Genomic DNA, 6787 nt, shown 5'->3' on the forward strand with positions numbered 1-6787 from the left:
GCATCCCTACCTCCCTTAGAATCACGTCCGTGCCTCCAGTTCGTCGGGTAAAACCGTACCTCTGTCGTGCGTAACATGTTAAGAAAGTTGCTGAAAACAAAAACATCAGAAAACCGAGCATTACGTCGACCCCGCTGGCACTAAACGTGACATCACCGAAAACGCAGAGGCAGGAGCGTGCCTTACGACCAGCTTCCGACGTATCGGGTCTATGAAGATTTACTTCCTTCTTAATATGGGAGGTGACTATCGCAAAGGCATAGGCTCGATCATTCACCTCCATGCCTCGGCAAGAACGACGACCGTGCTTGTAACTGTAAAGCGTATAGGACACCTTAGGGACGACCTTGCAACTATTTCAGACATGACCGTGCCTATTCCGTCGGCACATTCATGCCTCTCACAAAAGTAATTGCCGTGCCTCTGCCACACAACATATAAGTGAAAAACAATTCTTTCTACACTTATAAAACCCGGAATGTCCTGGATAAATGCCGAATCCCATCTTGCGGTAAAACCATGCAAGACGGTGCTTCTCAGAAGCACATCTGTGGCTTTTTTGTGCATGTTGTTGAGTGCCTCTCTAGAATCTAACCATGTTGAAACCATATTCAAATCTAACCACACTGAAATCTCTAGAATCAAATATGTGCCCTAGTTGAGACGTTTATTTTGTACTTGAAACTGCAATCTATAATAAAACAATACAGTGTAATAAAACATCCGCCTTCCGACCCAAATATGGTACTTAAAACTGCAATTTGTAATAAAACATACACCTTCCATCACAAATTAATTCGCTCAACTCTGTACTAACCAGTACAATGTGAATTGTACTGCAAAGTTGACACATTTATTTTGGACGGGGTAGTACTACTACTTAAGAACAAAACACGACTGCTTGACATGGAAACAAAACTGTCACCGTTCTGACAACGACGATTGCTTGACATTGTTCAACCTTTATAGACACACAAAACATGAAAAGCATAAAAAGCATGGAAAAGCAAACATCTACCAACAAAACTACACTACTCCCCGTCGTCGGAGATGTCCACTATCTCCATTCTGAAATCGATGTCGTTGGCCTCCGCCTCCTGGTCCGCATCCAGCTCCTCGAAGAGCACATCGGTCTTCGCCTGCTCTTCCCGAAGGAAGTGCCGGTTGGACTCCACATACGCCTCATCTTGGATGGACTCCAGGATAGCGGTCTGCTCCGCCATCAAGGCCGACTCACCGAGATAGAACTCTGCCTCGTCTTCCTCGTCACCCCACTCCTCGTCATCCTCGTCTTCCTCGTCACCAGCCTCCTCGTCGTCCTCGTCATCTCCCTCCTCGTCGTCCTCGTCCACGCCTTCCTCGTCGTCCTCGTCGTCCTCCTCATCCTCGTCCATGCCTTCCTCGTCGTCCTCATCCACATCTTCCTCGTCGTCCTCCTCATCCTCGTCCATGCCTTCCTCGTCGTCCTCGTCATCCTCGTCCACGCCTTCCACGTCGTCCTCCTCATCCTTGTCACCCCCTCCTCTTCCTCCATCACATCTCCCCCCACTGGATCAACTCCCTGCATGAGCTCCGACGCATACCCTCCACTTCCTCCACCTCCCCAATCTCCTCTGGCCCCGGCGAGTCCAGAGACATGCCTGCTGTGACCCGAGCGGCGCGCCTCGAACGGATGTCCTCCTGCAACTGAAAGCAACGCTCGGGAGTAAGCATCGCATAAGTAGTTATCTTGTGCCGAACCAAGGCGGGGAACGTCACAAACGAAAAGAGGAAGAAGGGTGATTTCCAAAGATTGCCGGCGAAAGAGGGAGAAGCAGGATGATGTCTAGTGGTGGCGGACGCCTCTCGGCTTAAATAACTGCTTCTTGACCTCGGGCCACGGAACGGTGACACGCGGCGTTCACTTCACCGACGGATGAGACGGCCGTCGGTCCTTTTGGATTCCGCAGCGCCGACACATGGTGTTCACTCTATTAAATACCTCCACCTCCTCCAGAACGGCGTCACTGGAGGAAACGCACGTCGGACCCTTGGGTTTCCGGAGCGGCGTTCACACCGAATACGAGGGGACGCCCATCGAACGGTGGGGTTTCTGCAATCAACACACGACTGTGACTCCGTGTAACGCATAACCATGCCTCTACTGACTTCATAGTTGTGCCTTTCAGTGCGAACGATTCAACAGAATCATTTGGAACACCAAGACAAACTAACGTCACTCTACACAATGCGACGCCGTGCCTTCTTGGGACCCATAGCCGTGCGAAGAATATACCACACCAGCGTCTCTCGAATAGGCCATTCCGTGCTTCACAGAGTAAACAGTGGGTATTCACATCTGAACCAATTTCGCTGGGTCTCCCCAATTAAAGAACCTTTGTGCGCTGAACGGCGGTGCCTCTCCGTCTGATCGAGTCGAAGGAATCATTCGGAACACAAACACACGGGAGCATGACTCTATATTATAGGGCAGCATGCCTTTTAGCGCTTCACGCCCGTGCCTGTGACCCTTAACACTTCCACGAACGTCCACGCCATCATCAGTGCACAAGTCATGTCGCTACCTGGTACAGAACCGTAGCTGTAGTCACTTAACGCCCGTGCTTCTAATAAAAGAAGCGCCACACAGAGCCGTGGCTTTTAAAAACATTACGCTTTTAAACACCTCGACTCTGGAACCGGCCACTCGCAAAGTAAACATTTAGCGTTAACACCTAAACCCATTCCGCTTTGTTTCAACAATAAACTTACGAAACGTGACTCTCCGACACACCCAACCATGCCCTGATGGCATTCATGTCGGTGCCTCTTCTTCTGAGCGAGTCAACGTAATCATTTCGAACACAAATACAGGCGAACGTGACTCTACATAAAACCACGCCATCTAGAACACCAAGACAAACTAACGTCACTCTACACAATACCACGCCGTGCCTTTAAACACCTCACGCCGTGCTTCTAATAAAAGAAGCGCCACGCAACTCAGCACAGAGCTGTGGCTTTTAAAAACAAGGAAATTACGCTTTTAAACACCTCGACTCTCAAACCGGCCACTCGCAAAGTAAACATTTAGCGTTAACACCTAAACCCATTCCGCTTTGTTTCAACAAAAAACTTACGAAACGTGACTCTCCGACGGACCCAACCATGCCCTGGTGGCATTCATGTCCGTGCCTCTTCTACTGAACTAGTCAACGGAATCATTTCTAACAAAAATACAGGCGAACATGACTCTACATAAAACCACGCCATCTAGAACACCAAGACAAACTAACGTCACTCTACACAATACCACGCCGTGCCTTTAAACACCTCATGCCGTGCTTCTAATAAAAGAAGCGCCACGCAACTCAGCACAGAGCCGTGGCTTTTAAAAACAAGGAAATTGTGCTTTTAAACACCTCGACTCTCAAACCTGCCACCCGCAAAGTAAACATTTAACGTTAACACCTAAACCCATTCCGCTTTGTTTCAACAATAAACTTACGAAACGTGACTCTCTGACGGACCCAACCATGCCCTGATGGCATTCATGTCCGTGCCTCTTCTACTGAACTAGTCAACGGAATCATTTCGAACACAAATATAGGCGAACGTGACTCTACATAAAACCACGCCATCTGGAACACCAAGACAAACTAACGTCACTCTACACAATACCACGCCGTGCCTTTAAACACCTCACGCCGTGCTTCTAATAAAAGAAGCGCCACGCAACTCAGCACATAGCCGTGGCTTTTAAAAACAAGGAAATTACGCTTTTTAAACACCTCGACTCTCAAACCGGCTACTCGCAAAGTAAACATTTAGTGTTAACACCTAAACCCATTCCGCTTTGTTTCAACAATAAACTTACGAAACGTGTCCGACGGACCCAACCATGCCCTGATGGCATTCATGTCCGTGCCTCTTCTACTGAACTAGTCAACGGAATCATTTCGAACACAAATACAGGCGAACATGACTCTACATAAAACCACGCCATCTGGAACACCAAGACAAACTAACGTCACTCTACACAATACCACGCCGTGCCTTTAAACACCTCACGCCGTGCTTCTAATAAAAGAAGCGCCACGCAACTCAGCATAGAGCCATGGCTTTTAAAAACAAGGAAATTACGCTTTTAAACACCTCGACTCTCAAACCGGCCACTCGCAAAGTAAACATTTAGCGTTAACACCTAAACCCATTCCGCTTTGTTTCAGCAATAAACTTACGAAACGTGACTCTCCGACGGACCCAACCATGCCCTGGTGGCATTCATCTCCGTGCCTCTTCTACTGAACTAGTCAACGGAATCATTTCGAACACAAATACAGGCGAACATGACTCTACATAAAACCACGCCATCTGGAACACCAAGACAAACTAACGTCACTCTACACAATAAAACGCCATGCCTTCCTGGGACCCATGACCGTGTGAAGAATATACCACACCAGCGTCTCTCAAATAGGCCATTCCATGCCTCACAGAGTAAACAGTGGGTGTTCACATCTGAAGCAATTCCGGTGGGTCTCCCGAATTAAAGAAAGAACCTGACGGTGCCTATGTGCGCTGAACGCCCGTGCCTCTCCATCTGATCGAGTCGACGGAATCATTCGGAACTCAAACACACGGGAAAGTGACTCTATATTATACGGTAGCATGCCTTTTAGCGCTTCACACCCGTGCCTGTGACCCTTAACACTGCCACGAACGTCCACGCCATTGTCAGTGCACAAGTCATCATCCGCGGCTATATTCACTTCACGTCCGTGCTTGTAATAAAAGAATCGCGACGTAACCCAGTACAGAACCGTGGCTTTTAAAAACAAGGAACTTACGCTTTTAAACAACTCGACTCTCGAATCTCACAAAGTAAACATCTAGCGTTAACATATAAACCAATTCTGCTTTCTTTCCATGATAAACGTACGAACGTGACTATGCGAAAGACGAAACCATTCCCCCATGGGATTCACCTGCGTACGTGCCTATTTTTCTCAACGAGTTAACGGAAACATTTCGAACACAAATACAGGCGAACGTGACTCTATATAAAACCACAACATGAATCTGTGGGATGCAAGCCCGTGTCTGTGACCCGAAACACTGCAACACAGAAAAGCCACGAACGTACACGCCTTCATCAGTACACAAGTCATTACAATACTAGGTTCACAACCGTGGATGCAGAGACTTCACATCCCCGTGCATCATAAGTAATGGCGCCTAATTACAACGATACTCGAAACCAAAATACATTTTGTTAGCAAGGTAGCTGACAGAGAAATTTCACAAGACAAGGTAATAAACTCCACTCCACTGCTTAACAACACCAGACGCACACAACAACCAGGGACGCTGCTGTATACCTAGTCCCCACCGACCTTGTTGCTGGTTTGCTTCCGGCGCAGTTCATCAATCTCCTTCTTCAGCGCCTTCATATTCTCGTCATGTCGCTTCACACCTGCGGCCGATTCCTGCAACGACCGGATGTGCTCTCTAAGGAGATTTCTCGTCTCAGTCGTAATTTCTACGATCCTGGCATTCGCCTTCTCCAAATCTTCCTTTGTTTCCTCGCAAAGCTTCTTCCACGCGTAGGTGATCTCCAGCAGCTGCTCGTACGTTTTCTCAGCCTTTGGAAGTGAAACCAAAGTATTCATCTCATCGACCAGGTTATTGAGAGTAACTAACAAGGACCTTACAGCACTTGCCGTCGCCGCCCCGCTCACCATTCCCTTCTCTTTCGAGCCACAACTGCTCCCCAATTCATAGCAGGGGACTTCTGTTCAAGACCATGACGCAGACTAACGCTACCTCCAACTGACTGTAAATCAGTATCAGCAAGACACACCCACATCAAATTAGGAGTCAGCTGACCACAATAATTCATGTTTCACAAACTAAATCAAAGCAGCCGAAAGAAAGAAAAAACGAATGAAGGAGAAGCAGAAACAGGGTGAACTTACAGACGAGGAACCCTCGCGAGCCAGGATCTCCTCCCGCGACAGCGCACGGCAGACCGGAGTAGTCTCCTTCTGCCCAGCCATGGCGGAGATGGTCAGTGAATAGTGATGAGCAACAGGAGTGGAAGGCCTGGCGGCGAACGAAGGGAGGAGTAGAATGTGGCTAGGGTTTCGAGACCCCGTCCTGCTTAAATAGCTGGAGCCTGGCCTCGGGCGACGAGCCAGAGCGGCGTCACCGGAGGAGACGCCCGTCGGACCATTAGGTTTCTGGAGCGGCGCCACGTGGCGTTCACTCCCGAGGTACGAAGAGACGCCCGTCGAACCGTTGGGTTTCCGCGATAAACGCACGGATGTGACTCTTGGTAAATCATAACAATGCCTCTTCGCGTTGCACGGATATGCCTGCCGTTGCGAACGGTTTAACGGAATCATTTGGAACACGAAAACAACAGAACGTGACTCTTCACAATACCACGCCGTCACTTCCTGGGACCCACCATCGTGCAAAGAATACACGTCCGTGGGTGTGCATAAGACAAAGGTTCATTTCCGTGGGCTAAACGCCCGTGCATCTTCGTCTGATAGAGTCAGAGGCTAGCGTGACTCTATGTAATACCACCGACCATGCCTTTGAGTGCTTCATGCCCGTGCCTGTGACCCGAAACACTGAATCAAGGATGAGGCGGCCGCCGCGGGTTTCCGCTATAAACGCACGAACGTGTCCCCACATAAAAAGCAAGCATGCCTGTCTGGGCCGCCATACCGTGCCTCTCCCGGTGATAGAGTCAACGGAATCATTTTGAACGGATCCCTCCACTCTTCTCCCCTTCCCT

This window comes from Aegilops tauschii, chromosome 3, assembly GCF_002575655.3.
Source record: "Aegilops tauschii subsp. strangulata cultivar AL8/78 chromosome 3, Aet v6.0, whole genome shotgun sequence".
Lineage (NCBI taxonomy): Eukaryota > Viridiplantae > Streptophyta > Magnoliopsida > Poales > Poaceae > Aegilops > Aegilops tauschii.